The following is a 26,584-nucleotide window of genomic DNA, read 5'->3' on the forward strand; positions in this document are numbered from 1 at the left end:
CAGGAAAATAGTTTGTCAATAATGCAGGAGGAAAATAACAAAACAGTCAATTTTCCAGCTAAAGTCAGTTCATTGATGATTCAGTGATGTTATCATCTAGTTCGGCTCTCTTCTAATAGCATCTGTGCAATCAGTCAAGCATCCCCAACTAAGCAAGCTAAAGGCGACAGTGGCAAGGAACCAAAACTCCATCGGTGACAGAAATGCAGAAAAAACCTTGGGAGACACTAGGCTCAGTCGGGAGGCCAGTTCTCTTCTGGCCAGACGAAACCAGCATGACGTGGTTAATATCCAGCCTGCAACACAGGCACAGCACATGGTCTTGTGCTGATGGTCATCTAGTTGACATGGTCTCCACTGACATTCAGGGCTGTAGAGGTTGTCTCTAGGTGCTGATGGTCTGTATTTGGACTGGATCTGAGTGGCTACGGTGACCTCGGAATAAAAATGAAAGAGACTAATATTAGCATTGGTGCCATTCTTCTGATAATGCAGTACATCGGGTGTTATGGGATGTGTTCCCGGTTCCGGCTGACCTAATTAATGCAGCCTAACAATCCTTTAATGGATTTGAATTATAGAAATGTGGTATGTGTATTATGTTTATGCCAGGTTAAAGAGATGGGTCTTTCATATTTATCTAATCTAGACATCACAATTGTCTTTTATTTTAAATTTATATTTTTAATTTTTATTTAAAAATAGTTTTGGGTAAAATTAATAGAATTTGGTATATAAGTAATTTTAAAGTTGCTCTATGTACTTAAGGTCTATAACTCATAGAACTTTTAAAACCTTATATAATAATAATAATAATAATAATAATAAGCTTATTAAATGATAGTTATTATAGCATATATTCCAGCTAGAATTCATTAATGGAATTGGAACTTAAAAGTCATTCTTCGATTCTGATGGTTGCACAGCCCAGCTTATACCTCTCTGTGAATATCAACACTTTAGTATGAAAGAGGGTTACTACATGATGCCTCTAGAGAAAAAGAAGGTGATTTATTTCATACGAAGAGCAGAAGAAGATTGATAGAGGGAGTGAGAGGAGGTCATGTTGTTTGTTTTCATTTGCAAAGGTATGAAATATGATGCAGGCTGACAGGATTGCTCTAGCAGAAAATGGAAGGGAAAGTTTTCATCTTTCAGCCAACCACAAAAGCCCCGCCTCATTCCCTCCCTCTCTCTTCCCTCACTTTGTAATTCCTTTCCCTCTTTCCTTCTGTTGTGGGCTGAGCTAGCTGTGGCGAGGGAAGCAGCACAGGTTGTCGAGTCACAGTACGTTAGCTGACACTAGACACTAGTCTTGGCAGTCGGGCTGAGTTTGACAAAGCTTGACAATTCAGCAGACACCGGAGAAAAAGAGGCATAGGGTGATGGTCAGCATAGAGCTGCACAGGAGCTGTTTGACTCAACGAATAACTGCTACAGAAAAGTTTGAAATACTAAGACTTGGTTACAGCAACAGCTACACTTGAAACAGGAGTCCTTGAGACCTTCTGTTGTGATTGATTGCTTTGGCAGGAGTGCCGGATTGACTGGAAAACTCCAGACTCTACACTGTTGTTGTTGTTGGTCATTGTCTACAGTGCTGCTTGAGACACAGTACAGAACATCTGGAACAGAGTTTGAGTTTTTGGCAAAGGCTGGACATCATGTTTGACTGTGTGGAGGCTCTCGGGGTAAGGGCAAGACCCCTCTTTGACGTATCTGCTCAGAGTTCATGCATGCTCAGGAAAGCAAGCTCCTTCTTCCCTGGGCTAGAACCTTTCTCATGGAGCAACAACACTAGACTGCAGTGTAAGTGTGATGTGCTTCTGTATCTACACTATACTTACTCCAGCATCTTATCAGCCACATTGATACTGCATGTCCTTTTAACTCTTAGCATTTATTAAAGTATTCAAGGAATCTAAGTGACTGTAGTATGTGCTCAACATCATGTCATGTGCTAACTGACTTAAATGGTACTTTTGTTAACTTCCTAATGGCTAGCTGCCAGAAAATTTGCTTAGATCACAGAACAAATTTACTTATGCTGATAGATACTTTTGCATATTTTATAAGCCTACACTACACGTTTGCAGCTGTGCATATGTTGCAAAAATGTTGTAAACGTTGTAAAACTTCTGCCAACTTTTTTTAATGGTGTATATATATATATATATATATATATATATATATTTGCTTAATCAACATTGTGTTCAAGCAAACTGTAGTCTTTACTGTACACTGAAATATGTGGTTATACTATTATAATACTTAATACTAATATAGTATACTACTATACTAAAATACTCTATTATTGTCAAGAATATTTAAGAAAATCTTAAATTTATAAACATTTTGGTAGTAAAATGTACAAATATAAAAAAATGCACACACTCTATTTTCAGTAATCTATGGTAAACATTTAAATATCTCTTGTGTGTGAATGAGTCTGCTTGGAGTCTCTTGTGTCACTCCAGTTTGACCCTAATGAATGTCCTTAATTATTCAATTAAGAATACAGTGAACTCAATTAAAGGATTAGGGAGCCCATGGGGACATACAGAGGCCAGAAGAGAAGGGATGATTAGGGGGGTTTCTTCTTAAAGGGGTCATATGATGCAATTTCAAGTTTCCCTTTCTCTTTGGAGTCTTACAAGATGTTTGATCATAGATAAGATCCCTAAAGTTGCAAAAACTAAAGTCTCAAACCCAAAAAGATATTCTTTAAAAAAAAAAAAAAAATTTAAAAGCCTTGTTTAAACACGCCCCCACATGTCTACGTCACGATGTGGGACGATTTGCATAACACCACCCAAATGTTCACACAAAGAAATAAGGTGTAACTTTGATTCTGTTGTAGTATTGTTGCTGCCGCTGCCGCCAATTTGTGGAGAAGCTGTGTTTCATTGTGAAAGCAAAACTACTTTGTTTGGCCTTCCAAAAGAGGACACAAATAGAAATAAGTGGTTAAGTTGTATTTATAACACTGTTCCAGAACAGTTCAACCCAAATATTTGAGTGTGTGCACCGTATTTTATGGAGGACTGTTTCCTGGGAGAGTAGCCTATGCCGTATGTGCACAAAGGCTGTTTCTATAAAGTGGGACAGTATCAACTTTGCAAGGACAGTCTGGTGCTTCTGACTCACAGCCTGTAAGTATGTTTTCATATTTAAAGAATTTCCCACTGATTATTCAAACATGAGTTTTGAGCCGATTAGAGTTGTGCTTGTTGTTTGTCCTTTCTCAGATCACAAATACGGAAATGGTTTTATGTTTACACGGCGTGATATGCAACCCGTAAAAACAGTATAAGTCATTATAATTAGTAATTATGTCCCCAATGGATGCAACAAATGCCCCGTTTGTAATGGGTTTTATTGGTTTTGTCTTGTTGCACCAGCACACGGCATCACAGTCTGGTAAGGGGCGTAATTTTTCCGTCACACGCTTGAGGTATAAAAATCGACACATTCAGAAAGGAGGAGGAGCAACAATAATCTACAATATGTGGAAAATAATGTGTTTTTTGAATTTTACAGTTACACCAAAATTATTACACAAAATAAAGTTCTTTTTAGCGACATCATATGACCCCTTTCACTTTAACCTCCTTATGATCACAGGAAAATCTACTTGCAATATGGAAATGCTTTGTGTATTTATAATGAAATTTAAATCTCACATATTGGGATCCAAGTTATTTAGCACATTCATAAGATGCTAAACATAGGATATTAAATAAATGAAGTGAAATGGCACAGTGAATCCATTTTTTTAAGAGAATTCAAATGCCACCAGTTCAAATCCCACAAGATCTTCCGACTTGTTAACAGAGTTCTTTAGTCTTCTGCTGGTTTATCCTGACATATTCTTTGGTACTTGAAAAATATGAACTACCCTCCCCATTTTCTCCATTTTTCGAATGATTTCGAATGATTCTTTATCAAATCATTCGAATTCTGCTACATACAGTAATTCAATTGCAATGTTTATCATTATGTTTAAACCATAGACTGTATAAAAAGCGCAAAAAGTTTTTTAAGTTTTTGAAGCGCAAAATGGGCACAGGCGGCATCGCCATCTTGGCAGCGCGTCGCCACGCGTCACTCCCGAATAATCGAAAATGGGCAAAAAGGCGGGAGCTGATTTCTGAAGCCACGCCCACCTAGCTCGACAGCCATGTCAGCATCGGCAATCCACCTGTCACTCAAGTGGCCACGCCCTTAATTATGCAGAACTTTAAGGCTTAATATAATTTAAACAGATGAGTTATAAAATAATTCACCCCTTCACAGTTGTCATGAAGGGCAAAATTTGCTATATAGACCAAAATAATTTTTTGAAACAGGCTGGAAACATGTTTTTTTTTTCTGTTGTAAAGTTGGGCATTTTAACATTGCAGCCAGTTGATGAATTACAGTTTAAGTCACTTCCTTGTTGGCTTCATGAGAGAGAGTGGGAGGTGGCCGCTTGGTTTAAACCACACTCAGCGAACAAGAAAGGCAAATGCTGAAAATAAGATCCATATTGAGAAAAATGAATCATGGGAGAAAGCCCATGCAAATGTGTCTCTGTGCCCTATTCTATGTGCGGCTGAGCAGATTTCATATGCCCGTGCTGGAATGTGCCCCATGTTGTAATGCCATTTTATAGCCAGGCTGGTTGAAAGAACATTACACCCTACAACAAGGCCTACCCCACAATGAATCCATTGACAATGGTCTGATCTCTTTTTCTCATCCCTTTTGAACTGCCCTCAGATGCAACAGCTGAGGTCTCAGAGTCGTACCCCACCAGCTAAACTTGAACTTGTTAGCTTTAGCTAGTTCATTAGCCTTAGAATCTTAGTGCTGACTCCAATTTTAAGTGTTAGATCCGGTGTCTTTGTACTTCAGTTGATTCAAGTTTAGTTTCCTCTTTTGATTGTTGGTTATGGCTGGACGTTTTGTAGACCTTTCACCTCAGCAAGACCTCACAAGGTCAAGTTGAGCTCATCTTTGTTACTAAATGCAAAGTGGTTTACTTCAACAAATTAGGATTTGCTAACACCGTTGAACTAAAATGTAGATAGAGATTCTTCGTCATACTTTTTGACCAAAATGCAGTATATTTTTAACAAACTGTGATGTTTTGGCAGGCTGAAGTTCATGTTTGCAGCTTTCCACACTGGGTTCTTACCAGGATGGGATCATTATTTCGCCAGATTCTTGTCAGGATGTGATGGGTTCTGCGATTAAGTTCTTGTCAGGAACGGGATGATAGACATTCGGTTGTTTATCAGGAATACGTTTTTTTGTTTGTTTGTTTGTTTTTTAGCCTTTTAGTTCAGTTTGGTGTTACAATGTTCACTGAGGCTGAGGAGGAGGTGGCCAAATGTTGACTCAGCTTCACCCTGAAAAGGCAAAATAAAAAGGGTCAGTTTATGAGGTACTATAAAGAAGAAAGCTTTGTATGCATGCTGTTGAATGAAAGGGGCAATCCAAGTTTAACAACTGTCTTCTAAGAAAGACAGCTCCTGTTTTTCCAGTCTGCTTCCAGCCCATCAGGACATGTGTTGGTCCATGTGCACAGAGGATCTGGGGGAGATGTTAGTTTAGGTTTATGCTTAGTTGTTCCTTGATGTTTCATAAACTGATACTTTTCAGTAAGCCAAAACCATGGTTCACTTCCACTGATATAGCCAATCCTTATTCATTCATTACATTTTGTCAAAAAGACCAAAATTTCATGTCTGATTTTACTGCATGTATAACCTAGGAATTACCTCTATATATTGGTATTGCAAATTTAAATATCCATTTAACCCGAACAACATGCCCTCTAACCAATACGCCCACATAGGTCGTTTGTCAAAATCCCTAAAATACAACCCATTAGAGCATATACTACAATTGCGCCCCTATTGGCAACAGAACCCTTTCATATAAATGCTTTGTACTCTTTTATCTGCATCATAATTCAGGTGTCATATAGCTCAGATGGTAGAGCACCGTGTTATGACAATATGCAATCATGTGATCATGGGTTCGATCACAGAGAACACACATGCTCATAAAATGTATATGCACTGTAAATCACAATTTTGCATAATTTCTGTGAGGGTAGGTTTAGGGGCGGGGTTAGGTGTGGTCATTTGCACAAATTCATATGAATTAGCCAATTAGTAAAATATGTACAAATTGCCGTGAAATCAGGTTGGACCATGTAAAAAGTCCACAAATTGCATTTAAATAAGCAGGCATTTTGGTTGGTAATGACAGTCATACGTCATTTCATGACGACAGACGTAACATGACACTGTCGTTATTTTTATGCCCGCTAGAGGGCACTAAACTTTAAAACGTAAATATAGGTCTTAATCCACCTAGACGGGTCTTCGATGCGGAATTATAAAAGCACTGAGGCATATATCAGTAATGTTACCTGTACAGCGGAAAAGTCGTCTGAGTGCTTGTACATAAAATAGAAAGCGAATTCATGTTTTTAAAAGCAGACGTGAAACGTCTTATGTGATTGCATTGAGGATTAAGGTAACTGGTAAATTATTAATGTCTCCTTTTTCTCTTTCATCTGTGAAATCACTTATTGTTTTTAAAGAAGTAATGATTTTTTTTTTTTTTTGTCCTTATCCGTAAACTGATTACTATATAGTACAGAATAAGGGAATGCAGAATTGCATCTAAAATAAAAGTTTTAACTAAAATATATGCATGCACTTTTTATATATTTATTTATTTATATAACTTTTTATTTAGGATGCAATTAATCGTTTTACAGTACTATTCAGAATGTTTTCCCTTTGTTCCATGAATTTTGAAAAAAATTACAAATTGACCATTATTTAACTAGCATTGCTAAACTGTATCATTTTCAGTGGGGGGGGAATCTAAATAAACTGCACCTTGACAGTTTAATTGTGTGTTTGTGTGTGTGCATATATAAGGAGAAAGAAGTAATATAAGATATTTAAAAATATATATTTGTGTAAAAACAGTATATTTAATGGTCACACTGAATAATTCCAAACACCTGCACAATGTATACAAAATTACTACAGCATTCTAGATTTCATATAAAATGACATGGAATGTAGACTCATGTGCTCCTCCTCAAAGCATTCAGCAAGATCTCCTTGAAGTAAATTCAACTTCAGCTTCAACATGGTCATCAGAATTTGATCCATTATGTGCATCTTAAAATTGGAAGTGTAGAATTTAACAGTGTACAATAAAGAGCTAGTGTCATTCTTGAGAATGGCAAGGGCTAAGGGATCTTCACTGTGGAACTGTATTGCCTTGTGTAACATTATTTTATCCCCTAAGGCATAAGTGTGGTCTGTCAGGCCATGGCTGTTAGGTTTAACCAAAGCCGGCGGGCTTGTTCTCCCTTCGGAGGGGCGTGCAAATCATAAGGTGCCCCCATTCAGCTCTGGTGCGTGGATTATGGTCAAAACAAATGTCTTGCAGGTATTTTTTTTACTCTTGAACCAGCTATTATGACACCCCCTAACTACACAAAGTACACCAGTCTTTCTGTGGTCCATATTAAAAGTAAACTAGCCTGTAAAATCTACACAGTGACCACGAAACTACTGAATCACAATACAAATACTATTAGCGGAAGTGCTTTACTGGAAATCTGACACGTTATAGTTCGAAAATGGCGGCGCCCGCGCTTACGTGAAAATAAGGTGGAAAAGGTGCTTGCACAAACAACCTATAGGGTCATTTTTTGTTGGAGGACAGTCTGAACCCAAAATTTGTTGTGCGCCATGACACAAAAATGGGGAAAAAAGAAGAAAAATACCAATACTTTAATGTAATCATTAAAAAAGGAAAATAAAAAATGGTTAAGTGACCATTGGACCACTTGAGATGGATTGACCCTTTAATTTATATGGTAATCCATAAGAAAAGAATCACTGCACTGCTCCACCAAGTCCAGGTGCCTCAATAAAAAAAAAAAAAAAAAAAAAAATCTAATTGAAGATCTGAAAATGTTTCTGGAAATGTCTTGCAAAATTACTTCTTTTTAATACATAACAGCTACAGAGTGATAAAAGGATAAGGCTTTCTTCAGTCTGGACCTAACATTATATAAGTCAAACACATTTGTCAGCAAATGAATAATGCTCAATAATGACTATATATTGGTTAAAAAATTGATTTAAATGTATGTGTGTCGGTTTAAGTCTGACCTACTGTATTCTTTTCTTTCAACCCCTTTCTCATTTTTTACCTCAATTTCTGTGTACAGTATTATTATCCAGCTGTATTCATGCTCACAGTCTGGTCATAAGCAGACAGCAGAACGGGTCACAGCAGTCAAAGGGTAGTGTATGTAGTTTCACACAGGTGCTGGTTTGGCATGAGCACAGCTTGTTAGAGGATTAAATGAGCTTTTAGTCTAGCAAAAGACTGTGGCTTTTGTTGTGTGTGTCTCTTGTGAATGTAAAAAAAACAAGAATCGGTTTAGTCCACAGGCTTGAGCATTATGTGTTTTCAAAGCTGAAATATTTGGGAGCATTATTTTCAATATGGTGAAATTCCAGGGCAGGGAAAAGTCTGTACACAATACAAGGACATGCTGGATAGGTAAATTGGAAACATTAAATTGTCTGTAGGTGTGATTGTAGATGTGAATGCGTGTATGTCTGTGTGTGTGTGTTAGCCCTGTGATAATCCATTCATCAAGGCAGTTTCCCTGTCTGCAGTCAGCTATGCTGGGATAGACTCCAGCATCCTACAGAACTCCCTGAGTCAAAGATAGAATCCTTCTCAAGGCTGCAGATAGAGAAGAAAGATGAGAGTACTGTTTCAAATATGTTCTGATAAACTGATAAACTACTAAACTATTATATTACAGTCCTGAAAATATGTGACATATAAAAACAATAGTAATTGGTTATTTAAGGATTAGTTCACAAAAAATAAACCTTTTGAGATCATTTACTCACCCCCATGTCATTATAAACCTGGGGTGCATTTATTAAAAACATTGTTAGCCAGCTATGATCACACAATCCATCTTTCCAGTGAACATTTGTAAACCGCATCACAAACTTATGTAGAACTACATCTCTCAGCCTGTGGTGAGAAACATAGTTTCTGAGTATATAGACAAAATATTATTCATTATACCTTCTTTGTACTTTAAATATTGAATTATTAAAAAAATAAATACTTTCAGTGCCCTTATTATTGTTCTGCTCCAACCCGTCTTTACACACAATGAGAGATCAGAGCACTCCATGATTAGTTTACCAGAGCATAATTTCATGTGTTCAAGTTATGCAAAAGTACAATAAGCAAATCAAATGACGTTTTAATGCCTCGATCCATCAGGCCAAATGTTCAGAAATTTCGGTAATTACAGCATATATCAAACATCTGAGTCCAAGCATAAGGTTTTGGAGGCAAATCTGAATTGACCCAACTTGTTAAATTTCTCAGTAACACTTCAAGTCGAATGTTGATAATATGTTACAAATTATAACAACACGCAAAAAGCCCGTAAGATTGATTGTGTCAGCATTTGACCAAAAAAAAATAAATAAAATGAGTTAAAACAAATACCGCTGTATTACTAAGGGTTTTTTTTTTTTCAATATAAAAAGCTTTGTGTTAACTCTGTTTGTGGACTAAAGTTTGATGACTGCTGTTGAATAATTGGCCTTTGATCAAAATTGGAGTAATAAACAAATTAAGCTTTATGAACACCTTTGAGTTGTGACTCAATCATGCAGTTCAATCCATCCAAGTCAAGTCAAGTCAAGTCAAGTGACCTTTATTTATATAGTGCTTTTAACAATACAGATTGTGTCAAAGCAACTGTACAGCATTAATTAGAAAAATAGTGTGTCAATAATGTAAAATGACAATAGTAAACACAAATTTTTCAGGTTAAGGTAGTTCATCATTGAATTCAGTGATGTCATCATCCAGCTCAGTTCAGTTTAAATAGTATTTGTGCAATCAAGAATGGGGGAAAAACCTTGGGAGAAACCAGGCTCAGTCAGGGGGAAGTGTTATGGGAAGTGTTCGCGGTTCTGGTTGACCTAATTAATGCAGCCTAAAAATCCTTTAACAAATTTGAATATTAGAAATGTGTTAGTGTGTTATGTGTAAGCCAAGTTAAAGAGATGGGTCTTTAATCTAGATTTAAACTGCAAGAGTGTGTCTGCCTCCCGAACAATGTTATGTAGGTTATTCCAGAGTTTAGGCGCTAAATAGGAAAAGGATCTGCCGCCCGCAGCTGATTTTGATATTCTAGGTATTATCAAATTGCCAGAGTTTTGAGAACGCAGCGGACGTGGAGGACTATAAAGTAACAAGAGCTTGTTCAAATACTGAGGTGCTAACCATTCAGGGCTTTATAAGTAATAAGCAAGATTTTAAAATCTATGCAATGTTTAATAGGGAGCCAGTGCAGTGTTGACAGAACCGGGCTAATATGGTCATACTTCCTGGTTCTAGTAAGAACTCTAGCTGCTGCATTTTGGACTATCTGGAGTTTGTTTATTAAGTGTGCAGAACAAACACCCAATAGAGCATTACAGTAATCTAACCTTGAGGTCATAAACGCATGGATTAACATTTCTGAATTTGACATTGAGAGCATAGGTCGTAATTTAGATATATTTTTTAGATGGAAAAATGCATTTTTACAAATGCTAGAAACGTGGCTTTCTAAGGAAAGATTGCTATCAAATAGCACATCTAGGTTCCTAACTGATGATGAAGAATTGACAGAGCAGCCATCAAGTCTTAGACAGCGTTCTAGGTTATTGCATGCCGAGTTTTTAGGTCCTATAATTAACACCTCTGTTTTTTTTTTTTTCAGAATTTAGCAGTAAGAAATTACTCGTCATCCAGTTTTTTTATATCAACAATGCATTCCATTAGTTTTTCAAATTGGTATGTTTCGCTGGGCCGCAAAGAAATATAGAGCTGAGTATCATCAGCATAACAGTGAAAGCTAACACCGTGTTTCCTGATGATATTTCCCAAGGGTAACATGTAAAGTGTGAAGAGTAATGGCCCTAGTACTGAACCTTGAGGTACTCCATACTGCATTTGTGATCGATATGATACCTCTTCATTCACTGCTACGAATTGATGGCGGTCATATAAATACGATTTGAACCATGCTAATGCACTTTCATTAATGCCAACAAAGTTTTCTAGTCTATTCAAAAGAATGTTGTGGTCAATAGTGTCGAACGCAGCACTAAGATCCAATAGCACTAATAGAGAGATACAACCACGATCAGATGATAACAGCAGGTCATTTGTAACTATAATTAGAGCAGTCTCAGTACTATGATATGGTCTAAATACTGACTGATCCACACATACAACCACGCAGAAGAAATGAAAGAAGCATTCATCTCTCTTCTATCAGTATGCAAACCTCGAGCATGTGTGTGTGTGTGTGTGTGTGTGTGTGTGTGTGTGTGTGTGTGTGTGTGTGATTAGATCCAAAATATATTGGCCATACATAACACATGTATGAGTGATTTTGACAGTGATCTCAGTATTTGTTCCATTTACATATATATATTTTTTTTATTCATTAACTGATTCATCAATCACATCGTCGTCATATACTCTAAAACATCTTTTTTTTTTTTTTTTTCTAGTACATTCATTATGACATGGGTATCACCTTATTTTATAGTTCTTATCATACAATAAGTGGGAAGTAATAAGGTACTAACCCCGAACCTAATCTTAACCCATGTAGTTACCTTATATTACTCATTAGCTTACTTTCTTGGGTAAGTACACCGTTAAGTGCATGTAATGTAAAATAAAGTGCAACCACGACATGAATTGTGGCTTGGCACGTTATCATTTTTAAACTCTATGACCTGTACTTGCCTACTGGAAAAACTAGGCCATTTATACTTGTATGTAAAATGTACACATACAGTATTAATGTATTGAAAATGTATTGAAAACGTAACATTGCTTATGTACAATGTTAAAGATCAGTACAAGTATTTGTACTGACTGGAATTGTTGAAAACTTGTACAAATATACTAAAATGTAGTCATGTCTAAATCTATATCTAATTAACTAAATAATAATACAACATCAGGCACTTGATAGTCATGATCAGGAAACATGTTGCATTATGTGATGTTTCTCTGTAAATTGAAAACTTGCTTCTTTCTAATGATGTCAGAGAGACTGTGGTCACTTGTTGGTGTTGCTGAGGTTGCTGAAAGATATGAATTAAATCAGTATTTCCGTCAGCGAGTCCATGTCCCTCCCAACACAATCTGAGCCAGCAGAGAAAACCTGGCTTGTCAAGCTGACGACCTCAAATCCTTAACTGATAAAACCTGCATCACCTTACATTGTGCTTATTATCTAAACAGTGTGGACATACAGTAATCTGCGGAAATATGGCCTGAGAGCATACACCTTCTGTAAATCAGTTTCTTTCTGTGTAATTCAGTGTTTTTTAATTGAAGCAAGTCTAAATTTAATAAATATAATTCAATCCCATTCACAAAACAATAATTAAGCAGAAGTTAGTGTGGAATCAAGTGTCAAGTGAGACAGTAATGATTTCATTAATTTAACTGTTTCTTCTGAATACTCCACCTGCTTTACTTTACGACCGTATCCTCCACAAGTCAAAGCTAGCATGTCAAATATAACAAAGAAAGAAAATGGAATAGGAACAGAAAAGCATTCCATCTTTCTCCCCTTTATGTCTGTCAGTCATTTCTCTGGTGGCGCCAGGTTTCCACTCCTTCAGCACAAAAGGAGCTGGATGTTTTCAGAGCCGGTCTATGTCACTCAAGCATTGCTGCCATATAAACACATAAAGCCAATTCAGCCTAAGTTACTACATAAACACAGTGATCAGGTTGCTTTCTCATCCACTCACTCGCCCATCACCCTCTGCATTGTGTTTCACAGAACATTACATGTAAGAACTCTGTCTATCAGCATTCCAGAGACCTAGAAGTGTTGATATGCATGACAGAACCGCACACACACACACAAAACACAATACCAGTGCTTGACCCTATAACCTATAAGCTTGAGCCTAACATAATGTTACAAGGACTATGCTTTCTTTCTTCTTCTTCTTTTTTTTAAATTTTTTGGTTAATCTATATACACATGCACCAGGCAGATGTCATTTTCAGCCCAGTGTGCCATGATTATTGCTTTTTAAAGATGCTGTTAAAGTTAAAATTAGTTCAACTTGTAAAAATGTGTCTCGTGACCCTGCATTCTGTTCCATTCTGTATGTGAACACAAGAATGTCCTGTGTAAACACCCACTTTAATTATAAGAAAATATGTTACACAATAGACTACAACAATTCAATAAGTCAGTAAGTAGGCCATATAATATGTTGTACAATTTGAAATGACTGTTTTCTATTTGAATATATTGTAACATGTAATTTATTCCTGTAATGAAAAGCTGAATTTTCATCATTACTCCAGTATTCAGTGTCACACGATCCTTCAGAAATCATTCCAATATGCTGTTTAGCTTAAGATCGATCAATTGATAGAATGATCAGTTGATTTATTTATTTATTTATTTTTTAATCAATGTTTGTGTAGTGTAGTGTTTGTATATTTATTAAGGTATATTAACTGGATGCATCAGTTTATACAAAAATAGGTTTATAAACAATTTACACAGAAATGTGTTCTGCTTTGGTTTTATGATTTGGGTCTGTTTTTTTCCTCTCACGGATTTGTTTTAATTCCAGTCAAAGTATATTCAGCATCTTCCCAGACTAAGGTCCATATATTTTGAAGTTTGAATATCTGCTGTTAGCACATAAATAAATAAATAAATAAATAAATAAATAAATGGGTTGTGACTTTGGATTGTCTCTACCACAGATTTCTGCGGTGTTTGGAAACGAAGCATCCTTTCATAGTTTGCTAAATGTCACATCATCAGTATTGCAAATTTGATCTTAGCTGAGGTTGTGATTAGATCATTGGCAGTATTTATGTAACTCTCGGTTCACGTTCATGTCTTGAGAAGCCAAAGCTGCTGTCAAAGCCAAGGTCAAAGTGAAACTCACCCTCTCTCACACATTCTTCATCTGTCTCTCCCAGCTCTCCTCCCCCAGCACCCCCGATTCTTTATGAGATTTCTCATATATGCCTTCTCTCATTTTGCTCTTGTTAAATGGTGCCCATGGAGGGAGAGTGGAGGACAGAGGGAGGAGAAGAAAGAGAGAATGAGAGGCACATTTAGGGGATCTGCTCCATTCAGTAGGTGGAGGGGGGAGGGATACCTCTGTGAGGCGTAAAATCTGGAGTTCTGAAGACCCCGTTTTAGCAGTTTTTCTCTAATTTTTTACAAGTGGAGAGTGAGGGGACAGCTGCTGCTGGTGTGAATGGCTGGCCAAGGTGACTCACTGCCAATAAAGTGCTGGTCAGGCAGGCCTCAGGCCTCGGTCAGACCACAGATGGGCTTTACGGGTGATCTTGAGACTGGACCTCTAGTAAAAAGCCAGTCATCCAGGCATGAGGAATTTAGGGTCCAGGAAACAAGAGCATGAGGGGAAAGAGGGTGTCTAGAGGTGAAAGTTGAACTGAATGACAGCATGCACTTATGCAAAATATATAACACTGAATTCACACGATGGTGTTTAACATGGGCAAACCGTCTTAGATTATATGTCTGTGTCTGTATGGCTGGTGTCCAGAATGTTTAGGAATCTGACTGTGGTACCATTTGAGTGCGTGACAGCAAGTTGAACACATGCTGAGGTGTCAGTCAAAGCATATTACCAATTCATCCATCTGTCCTGGTAGTCATTTTTCCCATCTCTCTTCTCTTTCAACACCTCTAATCCTCAATGTTCTCACATAATATTTATCTTCGAGCTCAGACCCCTGGGCAGATGCTTCCTAATGCATTTGACAACTTCAGTCATCATCCATTCAGTATTCCTCTCTTTCATTCTTATATTCTGTAAAATGGCAAACCATTCCAATTTAGTCAGGCTTTAATGGTGCAGCACTACTAAAAATGAAAAATGTATCCTAATCTCACAACTTTTCCAAGGCACAGGCTTACTCTAAACAATTATTCAGGGAAAAGGGGGGTGGAAGTGGCATTGTTGTTTAAAGTATAAATAGATTAAAGTGGTGATGTTTTCCAGTGCATAACTTGTCTGTTGGTGTAGAAGGTTTGAAAAAACAACCAGATTCTTACCTTAGTAATCACCACTAATTATCTGTTCTTTTTCTTTTTGATTTCCACAGCGGTGGAGACCCAGAGCACAAGCTCAGAGGAGATGGTTCCCAGTTCTCCTTCTCCACCCCCTCCTCCTCGTGTCTATAAACCCTAAACCTATACACAATACAAATACTCTGGCTACCATTATGGAGTCAGCTCTTGTGAGGGCTGCAAGGTATGTTTTTTTGTTGTTGTTGTTTTATTGTTTTTTTTGCCCAAAGACAGACAGACAGACAGACAGACATAAACAAACAAACAAATATTATTTATTATAATAAGATCATACTGTACACCATACTTAATCAGCATATTTTCTTTGGACCATGCCAAAATGTTACTTAATGTAGGTGTCACAGGAATGGACTTCTTTTGTTCTGTTTTCATTTAGTTGTTGTCCTTTGGTTAGTTAATCCAGTTCACCTGTGTTTGATTAGTTATCATTCTCACCTGTCTGTCGCTCGTTATCTCATCCTACTTAAGTTCCCCTTTCAGTTCAATTAGCAGCCAGTAATTAGTTGTGTATGCTGCCTGTGGTACCCTGTGTTTTGTATGAATCTTAATCATCTTGGATTATTATTAAATGTTATTTGGATTACCTTCCTCTTCGTGCGCCTCCCTTCACAAGAGCGTGACAAAATAACCGGCCAAACAGGAGTTAAGAAGCGTGTTTTCCCCGTTTGTTTTTTGTTTTTGAAAGTCTTTTATTTTTTGTTATGGATCACCCCAACTTACTCCTCGCCAAGGAGCAGGAGGACCACACCAGATTTCCATTTCCCACAGAACCAGCTACCCAGATGATGCGCTTTGTCCGGGGAAGGTCCTCGAAGGAGCTTTGCCGCATTTGTGGAGTGGGTGCTGGTGAGCAATCGATCCAGTTTCACCATTGGATGCGGAGGATGCCAACAGCCCCACTTTGGACCCAGAGCCCAGCCAACTGTCACCCTGCTGCGCAGGGCATTTGCTAGAGCCCACCGCAGACAGAGCCAAAGCCCACTGTGACCCACGTGCCATCGCAAGAAAGAACGACAGAGCTGAGGATTGCCCAGGAGCCAGAGCCTCACCGATCATCTGATCAGTTGCAAGAGCTGGCTACAATGCACTCGACGGTGGATGAAACGGTGGAGGGTGTGGGCGTGGAGAAAAGTCCTGTCTACTGCACCACCACTGAGGGTGAGCTAACAAAGGACTCAGGGGATTTAATTGTCTTTTATTCAGAACTACCCAGTCTTCCGTCATCGTCTGAAATTTCTGTATGTCCTGTTACGGCCAAGGAGGCTGTTTTCAAACTGTCTATCTGCCCTGAACAGTCTGTCTGCCCCTTCACGTCTATGGAGGTCATGCCCAAACTACAGTATCTGTCTGTCTTGAACTATTTGTTTGTCTTGTCTCGGCCATGGAGGTCATTCCCCTATCTCAGGCACTCCCAGTGTTGGGAGTGGTCATCTGGTGTGTATGGGCAGCACACACTATCCCTGAACCCCCGGACTGCTCAAAACTCTGACCCAGCCTCCCTCTCCCACTACCTATTCATCAGTCCTCACCATCACCTCCTCTGTCCCCTCCTCAGCTCACCCTCAGCCCACAATCTGTGATGTGGGTTCACCGCAGTTCTGCCAGTCTCCATCGGCATTGTGGCTGGAGGATCTCTTATCTCCGCCTCCAGCCTCTGAGACCCAGACTCTGCCTTGGCCAGTCAACCCAACAGCTCCACCGTGGCTCCTAGCTCCCTCTCCGCCATGGCCCATCAGTCCACCAGCTCTGCTGGGCTACCTCGTCCCCGCACTGCCTTGGTCAATCGCTGACCCGCCAGCTCCACCGCGGCCTTTCGGATCGGTCTGAGCCAATTGCTCCCCTTGGCCCTCAGAATCCTCCTCGTCGCCCTGGCTCATCAGCTCTGCGTTTCCGCCCTGGGCTTCTCTCCCACATTCTACGCCACTGTTGGTCGGATCCCTGGAGTCATCAGCCATTCCTCCATCCTGGCTACTCCCTCCGTCTGATTCGCCCTGGCTCCTCCTGGCTCCATCCTTGCTCCTCCCTCTATCTGATCAGCAATGGTTCCTCCCTCTGTCATCACCACCTTTGTCATCCATCTTCCTGCCTGCCCTTCGCCATCCAGTTACCATCCCACCTCTGCTCCTTTGTCCTCCTCCTTAGTCCCCTCTGTCCCTCCTTTGTTTTTATTATGGTGCAAAGTCACACCTGGCTGTAGAGAGTAAGTACTGTCACAGTCATGGACTTCTTTTGTTCTGTTTTCATTTAGTTTCTGTTGTCCTTTTGCTTTAATTCAGTTCGCCTGTGTTTGATTAGTTATCATCCTCACCTGTCTGTCCCTCATTATCTCACCCTACATAAGTTCCCCTTTCAGTTCAGTTTATGGACAGTTATTAGTTGTGTATGCTGCTTGTTACCCTGTGTTTTGTATGAATTTTCATTGTCTTGAATTACTATTAAATATTATTTGGATTACCCTAGTCTTCGTGAGCCTCCCTTCACAAGAGGGTGACAGTAGGTCAACATAATTATTTGGCTTTTTTTTTATTTGCCTTAATTTTGCCATGAATAAAACCTAAATTAACAAAAAAAAGAAAAAAAAAACACCCAACAAAGAAAACAAAAAAAACATTTTGTCAGCCAGTGTTTGTTAGTTAATGTTTAATTTACTAATGATGAATAAAGAACTTTAAAAGACCTTGTTATTTATTGCACATCGATACTCAAGTCAAGTGACATTATGATTAAAACAAAAATAAGTTTATTAAAAATAATTCTATAAATAGTGTTATTTGTTTGTTTTTAGACAAACTTCAAAAAGGCCAATGTAAAATGCACTTTAAAAACATGACATTATTTCACTTTTATCAGTGCACAGTACTCACATACACAAAACAAAACCTGAGCATGCACTCTATAATATTAATCATGTTTCAACCCCATTGTGGGAAAAAAATATTTATGACAAATTCAGCTTACTCTGAAGATTTTGACATAAGACATGTCTATTACATTTAATCACATATCACAGCACATGCATAGAAATAGTCAAATGAAATTATGGGAGTGCTGCCATCTAGTGTTACTGTGAAGATCAAGACTTTTGTTTTCATTTAAACATCTACTTTTTAGTGCCCTCTACGGATTGCTCTGTTGCAAAGTTAATAAAATTTGTTCTCTATTATAAAACATTTTGAGTAATTTTCATGATTTAAGCTTCATGAAATCACAGAGCCTTTTATTTTAGAGTTCAAACATGAATCATGAATTTAAACTTCCCTTTATTTCCTGTTTATATTTTTGTGTTTCTGTCTCTCTCTTATCTCTGTATCAGGGGTTTTTCCGTCGCAGTATCCAGAAGAACATGGTGTACACCTGCCACAGAGACAAAAACTGCCAGATCAACAAGGTGACACGGAACCGCTGTCAGTACTGCCGGCTGCAGAAGTGCTTTGAGGTTGGCATGTCTAAGGAAGGTAAAAGTCAAAGCAGTGGCTTATCACCAGTTATACTGTTCTCAGTCCACACAACCAATAAAGACATGCAAGTTGTATTTTAGAGTTAATTCACAAGTTTGTGAGAAGCATATGATTGCCTCAAAAAATATCTTGTTCTGACATAGCTGGCATGAACAAAACCCAAAAGAAACTCTACTGCATGAGTAGGATTTGTTGTTGTTGTTGTTGTATTCCATTTATGGTTGGTTCATTTTGTGTTGTTTGTAATTGTCTTTATTTTTGCGGTCCGTAATGACAGGAATAAGAAAAAGAAGGACATAAAAGAGGAGGTGGTTCTTCCAGAAAGCTATGAGCTGAGTGGAGAACTGGAAGAACTTGTTAATAAAGTCAGCAAAGCACACAGGGAAACCTTCCCTTCACTCTGTCAGCTCGGAAAATACACAACTGTGAGTCCTGAGCTCTCACACACTCATATTCACACATACTTCCTTCTGTCAGTCAGCTAAGTAATCACTAGCAGGAGCAGGACTGTGTGGACCAAGATCATGCAAATGATTCCCACCAGTGTAAAAACCACAATAACATTACACATCTATTCAACCACATCAATAATCGTTTCTTTGAGACAGCAAATCCACTTTTTGTCCAGCATCAAGATTTTAGGATAAAATGTGTATGAATGCCTGAAGGCTGGGACACTCTAAGCTGACGGTTAACTAGTTTGTTTGGTGTGTTCCACTCGTCGGCTCTCGTCAGGCTCACGTCGGTGGCAGTTTGCCCGATTCAACATGTTGTCGGGACTTTATTATATGCTGTGACTAGTCCCAATTTTTTCTATCTATATCTCTCTCTCTCTGTGTGTCTGTAAAATGAAATATGGGCAGTCACTGCAATGAATGAATGAATACTTTATTGTCCCGTTTCAGGGAAATTTATCTTGGACAATAATGACATGGCCAGTACACAACATAAAACTCACACAGCACAGTCCATGACATACAATAAGTTACGCATGTTACACACAATAAATGCTTCTTGAGTGCTTACAGTGCCAAATGAATTTATAATCTTAGCACCAGAGAGGTAATGAAAACCTTCAAAAATATTACTGTTTTTTTTACTGATGTTGTAATATCTGTATGCTATAATAACTAAACTTAGTTGCAAATGGACAGATAAAATAAATGATCACTAGTTTGAAATAAAATCTAAATTATACTTGTGAATAATGGATATATGAGCCTGGGATTTTCATTTGTCAAGATTGCGTTGTAGATATCTTCATGTGAATTATTATAAGTCAGAATTACATTACAGATACAGTATGTGCATTGTGAATTACTAATAATCAAAATGTTCATCTGGCTAGTCAAAACTGAAATGTAACCAGTAATACTAAAACCTTTTCCTGTTTTACTTCCTGTTTTACTCTCTGTTTCAGAATTCCAGTGCGGATCATAGGGTTCAGCTGGATCTTGGACTGTGGGATAAGTTCAGTGAGCTCTCCACAAAGTGCATTATAAAGATTGTGGAGTTTGCTAAACGTCTGCCAGGTTTTACTTCACTCACTATTGCAGACCAGATCACCTTACTGAAATCTGCCTGCCTTGATATACTGGTAAATACAATGAAAATGATATGCATATAATCAATAACCTAGAATAAACAACAAAGTTGCTTTGTTTTGTTGTCCAATTTGATGTTTTTGGTGCAATGCACATAAGATCCATTCTTACATTGAGAGACTAGGGTAGAACACATGGTTCTAAGTTTTAAATTTTACTACAATAGATGCAACATCTTAGGGAGAGTTCACCAAAATAATCAAAATTATGTCTTCATTTTTGTTAATACATAAGAAAATAAAAAGTTGATCACACAAAAAAAAAAATATATATATAATAATTGTCATAATTTGCTCGCTCTTTCGCTCACTACACTTGTTCCAAACCTGTATGAGTTTCTTTCTTCTGCTAAATTCTGAAGAATGTGGTTACAGTTGATGGTAGCCATTGACTTCCATAACATTCTTCAAAACATATTCTTTTTTGTCCAGCAGAAGAAAGAAACAAGTGGAGGGTGAGTAAATGATGACAGAATTTTCATTTTTAGGTGAACTATCCTTTTAAGGCTAATTCATGCTGCATGGACAGATGCAGACAAACGACAACAGACACGTTTGAAAGGTTTTGTCAGATCTGTATGTTACCCCTTTTGCTGTCTGCTGGCATTGGTCTGAGATTGTTTGTTGGTTCTTGGAATGTTTTAGAAGTGACATACTGTAATATGGTGACTGTTGGCTTTGGTCTGTGTTTCAGTTAACATGATGTGGGATTCTGAGAAGAGACTGTGCATGGTAGTTTTTTATTTTTCTTAATTGTGAAATTCAACTTTACAGATGTTGCGGATTTGTACTCGCTACACTCCAGAACAGGACACTATGACCTTCTCAGATGGACTGACCCTCAACAGAACGCAGATGCACAATGCAGGTTTTGGCCCACTCACAGACCTGGTGTTTGCTTTCGCTGGGCAGCTCCTGCCTCTGGAGATGGACGACACCGAGACAGGGCTCCTTAGCGCCATCTGCCTCATCTGCGGAGGTACTGCTGTCTCTCATTTGTTACTTACTTTATTTCTTCAGCTCCTTCAACTCCTTATAGATCAAATACTCAGTTACAAGGGGAAATTATGACTTGGCTTAACAATAAATAGCTGTTATAGTGAAAATCTTTTGAGTGAGTAAGTTCTATGGTGTGCTTATCTTATCTCTGAGTGCTGTTTTAATCTTCAGCAGTAGCTGCTCTGGTTGTCCTGCTCATTTCATAAACATTTTGACTCCATGGTTGGTTTATTCCTTCTCCTGTTATTGAACTCTAATTGACATGTCATGCCTTTCTGTGATGTCATGCCTTTCTGTGATTGAACTCTAATTGACGTCATGCCTCTCTGTGTCTGGATGAATGAGTAGACCGCATGGACCTGGAGGAACCTCATCGGGTGGACCAGCTACAGGAGCCTCTGCTAGAGGCATTAAAGATCTATGCTCGCCGTCGACGCCCCAACAAACCTCACATGTTCCCACGAATGTTGATGAAGGTTACTGACCTCCGAGGCATCAGCACTAAAGGTACGCATTAATTATGTCTGTATGGTACACAATATGAAGAATGAGATAAAATCTTAGAACTTTACATTGTGATATGTTTCATGTGCACGCCACTAGTTGATTAGTGGTACTACCTGACTTCTACTAGATGCAAACTCTATTACACACTAGAAGTCTTCACGGATCCACTTAGATCTGAAAATCCAAGGTCCGACCGAAAACTCAAGCAGGTTCAGGTCCAAAATTCTGATGAATACCTCAGGCACGGGTTAGGATTGACATTAGTAGCCTTAAATCTCAGGTAATTTTGCCGAATGCACCCCAAAAGACCCAAGTTCTTTTAAAATATGCCAACTTTCCATTATTTGTTTATTATTTTATGCTTGTGGGGTCCAAGAAGTGACTTGGGCCAATTTGGGTCAGGTACAGATCTTAAGACCTGAGAACACCTCTACTACACACCGGTGATAAATATGTAAAATATGGGCCTAAATAAGGAGATTAAAACCACAAAACATGAAGATGATTATCTTTGTGTGTTTGTTCAGGAGCAGAGCGAGCCATCACTCTAAAGATGGAGATCCCAGGCCCCATGCCTCCTCTGATCAGAGAGATGCTGGAGAACCCTGAGATCTTTGAGGAGAACTCTGATTCTAAAGACACTGCTTCTGCCTCCCTACCGCCTCCCGCCATCCAGGCCATCAAACGTGAGAGGGATGAGGAATCTGCTCTGGAGGATGAAGAAGATGAGGATGATGAGTGTGCGGAGGAGGGACGGGACCAAGCAGGGGACAGTGAGGATGAGGAATGGGGACTCCTACAAGTGGACATGGGCGGAGCTAGAAAGAGTGCGACAGGAAGAGCACAGTGACCGCTGGAGGACAGTATGTATGTGGGTCTGATAGATACAGACAACAGCGGCCAACATTTTATATCAGACACCTGATCCGTTGCTACAGATTCATTCAGTCAAACAAAACATTTACTTTCTCCATAGTGACTCAAAAATATAACCTTCATATGACAAAAACATGCACAACTTTGCACATCTAGTTTCCCTCAACTATCCAAAAGCAGTAAAAATGAAAAACCTCAAGAACATGCCAGCACTGTTACTTCAAACAGTGTTTCTCTATCTGAAAACCATCATGCCATATCTGGAAGTTACTTGTTGTAAGCATATTTTGTACTTCATTTGGAGATGCCAAATATTTGAGAATGCATCCCAAAGCCTTGTTCTTTAAGGGAAACATTTTTCATGACTGTATATGGATGCATAATCAGAACTGATCAGTGAAAAAAAAAAAAAAGCAAACAACCACATAAATGACAGTGCTCTTAAAACCTTTTCAAGACATACATTTACCGCATAATGTAACTTTGTACTCTTGATGTTGCAATGTCTGTTATATTGCATTTTGTATATTTTCAACAACTCTTCTTTCAGTATGTTTTTATGTGTTATGATGACATGTCTTTTTACGAAACACTACAAATTCACAGCCCTACAGCCATACATATCTGCATCTGAATTTGACACTTGCACCAGTGTTAGGCTTTTGGGCATTAGAAGATTGTAAAATGTAATTTTTAGATTGAAAAAAGAATACATCACATTATTACAAATCAAACTTTTCACTCAGGGCAAATCAAGGACCAAAGGTGATCTACAAGTCTCATAGATCAGAATGTGCATGCACTATTTACATATATTTTATCTTCAGCTATGCTATATCATTAAGCAAAAAGTAACATTTTACTCTGGGATCTAGAAGAGTTGCATGATTAGGTATTAAAAGCAATAACACACTGATATGTTAGACAAAATAAAAGAACTTTAGAGTGTTAAATTTGAGCCGAGCATCTCAGCAAATATGAGCAGTGGTGTGCACAAGCTGTTCCTCTCAGTTTCGTAATAACTGACTAGAAATACATTAGTTTCTTTGTAGGTAGCGGAAGAAAAGCATTAAAATTATGGAGCTGTATGATAAAAGAGTTCCACTATACAGCTCCAGCAGATCAGAGTGGCTTCAAAAATTAACTGTGTATTGCTTTAATGGATGTTCAAGAAGAAGGAGGAGGAGAATCAAAGCTTCATAAGAGTGATCAAATAAGAGTGTTCACTTTGTAAAATTCAACCAACCAGTTGTCTAATTCAACCAAAGATTTTTTTTTTAACCCTAACCCTAACTAATCAGCTATTTTTCAACTCTATAATAGCATTCTTTGTAGTGTGTTGGAGCACCATGTATTCATATTCCATATGAATATGGCAATCATTCAGTATAATGATGTTACCATCAGATGCCATCACTGTACCAATATTAATGACAGAATACAGTAAAATATATATATATTTTTTTTTTTTGATGTGAATATATTTAGGTCAGAGTGGAAGCAGAAGTTAGTGAAATAAAACACCAAAACCTGTAGTAATATGTACTATGTTAACAGTTATTTATAGGTGAGAAAAAATCCTAGAGTAGGGTGTTTTTGATTATTAAGAAAATAATTAAGAATAATTAAAGAAAAAGCAAACAAAATCAGTCCTGTAGTCTATGTGTATGAGGTCTGTGCACACCACTGATAACAACGTTATACCTCGTCACAAAACAGAACAGTGTTATGAAACAACTCATAAGCTTCTGATTGCTGCATATATGGAAGCAGCACTGTAAGATATTTGGGATAGAGCCATATGGTTTAAGGTTGTAAGCTGCGTGCTTGTGTACTCTTATACAACACTCTCAAAAAACTATATAAAAAAATATATATATTTTCTGCCTTCATCCATCTTTCTACTTTTGTGTCATTGCAAACCATTTTATTTGAATACATCAAGAGGACATCTCAGACTTTTCAACCTTTTTTGTAATGTTGTTATCTTAAAATATTTTCAAATATAAACAAACACATGTACATGCTACACATTTTTTATTTATTGCTTATTTATCCTCATCTTTTGTTACATTTTTGTTCTATCTGTAGTCAGTGATGCACATTATGAACTGAGTTTTTGACTGCTCTCAGAATTCCTTGTCTTATCTCTATTGATATCCTCTCACAGTGTGGAGGAGTATGTCTGTATGTACCACCAATGTAATGATCAGCCGAAATTTAGATGTGCTTAGACTACAAAATGAGATCGTTTGTGATGATTTTAGAGCAGAATGCATGCATGATTACCACAGAGTGCGCTGGATAAATCTGCAGTGATCATAAAGTCTAGCAGCTTAGTGTAAATGCACTGATCCGGATATGTGACAGGGTAAATATGGCCTGCAGCGGCAGCAGTAAACAGCGGTACTCTTTAGATTTAGTAGATCTCTTTAAGAGTCTATACTTATGTTTTCAGAACCAAGACAAATTTGCAGTTTAAATTTCGGCATATCCGTATGGTGTGTACTGTATGTTCACAATGCAATTACCAAGGAAACATAGCCATGTCTCTGGAAATATGATAAAAGTCCCTAGAAATGCATTAACTCTTCCATGTCAGTTCAGCGTTGATAAATGTATAAATACAAATGTAGCAATGAATGGCAAAGTGTAATTCAAGAAGGTCAAGGATATTAATGCTTTTGTGAATTGTCAGAGCAAATGTTTTGGCATATATATATATATATTTTTTTCCTCCTCCAGACTCAATGTTTGTTTGGCGAATTAAACATGAAATATTAGATTTAATATCAGAGATTTTTCCTTTTTATGTTCTTTCTTAAAGGTGCTGTATGCAAGATTTTGACTCTACTAAAGCATAAAAATACCATAATATGTTTGCAGATATTTAAGAAACATGCTAAGTTAACAAGCTTGTTTATCTGAAAAACAATGCTACAGTCAGTTATTCTTTGAAAATGTGTGTTCCGGGCAGGAATGTCGGTCTTTGTTTTGGTTTGTGAAACCCACCCACTGCCAGTTTAACCAACTGTATTTTGGCACCCCAGGTTATCAGTTGGCGGAAAACACAGCGTATTTCATTTTGTTCATCATCAAGTGCGCTCGTTCCTTTTTGTGTCGTCAATCTGGCAACCTGCGTGTGTCAAGTCTGAGGAGGAGGTGCCAGATGAAAAACCCTCTCCAATATTTTTAATTTGAACTGCAATACCTAGTTCAACCACTCGGTGTCAATCCTACATACAGCACCTTTAAATAGTGTTTATCTTTTGTGCTTGTATTATGTCATTTAGTGCAGTAGAGGTCAAATTTTCCCTTAATGAAGAATGGTATATGTGTATACCATATGGAATATGTGTATATGACCTGTTTGTTTATTTGCATTATTTGTTGCTAAATTTGTCATTTTATTTGTGACTTTGTCTCTCTTTTGGGTTTTTAAACATTTAAGGGTTAGAATTGCTAAGAGGAATACACAAACAAGTTTGTGTTTTAATGCACATTAGTTGTGTTGATTTTTGTTTATTTCTCTTTTCCACTTTATGTTCTAATTACAAGTCCTTATCTATGGTTTTACAAAAGAAGCCTATGTGTTCTTTCTTGTAAAAAGATTCCCTTTTTAGCAATGTTTTAAATATGAAAGCATTTAACGTGTGTTTGTATTTGTTTTTCTCCCCATTTTTATTTGTATTTTCTTGTTTTTAGCATTTCTCTCGGTTATGTGCCTTGCAAGAAACATTTCAAATGCCTTTCACAACTTATGGAAATTGTTACAAGTATCTTACTGTGCCTGCAAAAGAAAATCCTTAAAACATGGATACAAGTGGTATTAATGACTTTAAATTATATCCACATCATGTCTGGCCACCTTTTTCTTCTTCTTTTATT

The 26,584-nt window shown here is 37.8% G+C and overlaps 1 pseudogene; it reads left to right on the forward strand.

Annotated features, from left to right (window-relative positions):
• Positions 1–1,023: 1,023 nt before the first annotated feature.
• Positions 1,024–23,152, forward strand: LOC109090803 (annotated as a pseudogene).
• The last annotated feature ends 3,432 nt before the right edge of the window (positions 23,153–26,584 follow it).

The sequence above is a fragment of the Cyprinus carpio genome, chromosome A11 (genome assembly GCF_018340385.1).
Source record: "Cyprinus carpio isolate SPL01 chromosome A11, ASM1834038v1, whole genome shotgun sequence".
In the NCBI taxonomy this organism is placed as follows: Eukaryota; Metazoa; Chordata; class Actinopteri; order Cypriniformes; family Cyprinidae; genus Cyprinus; species Cyprinus carpio.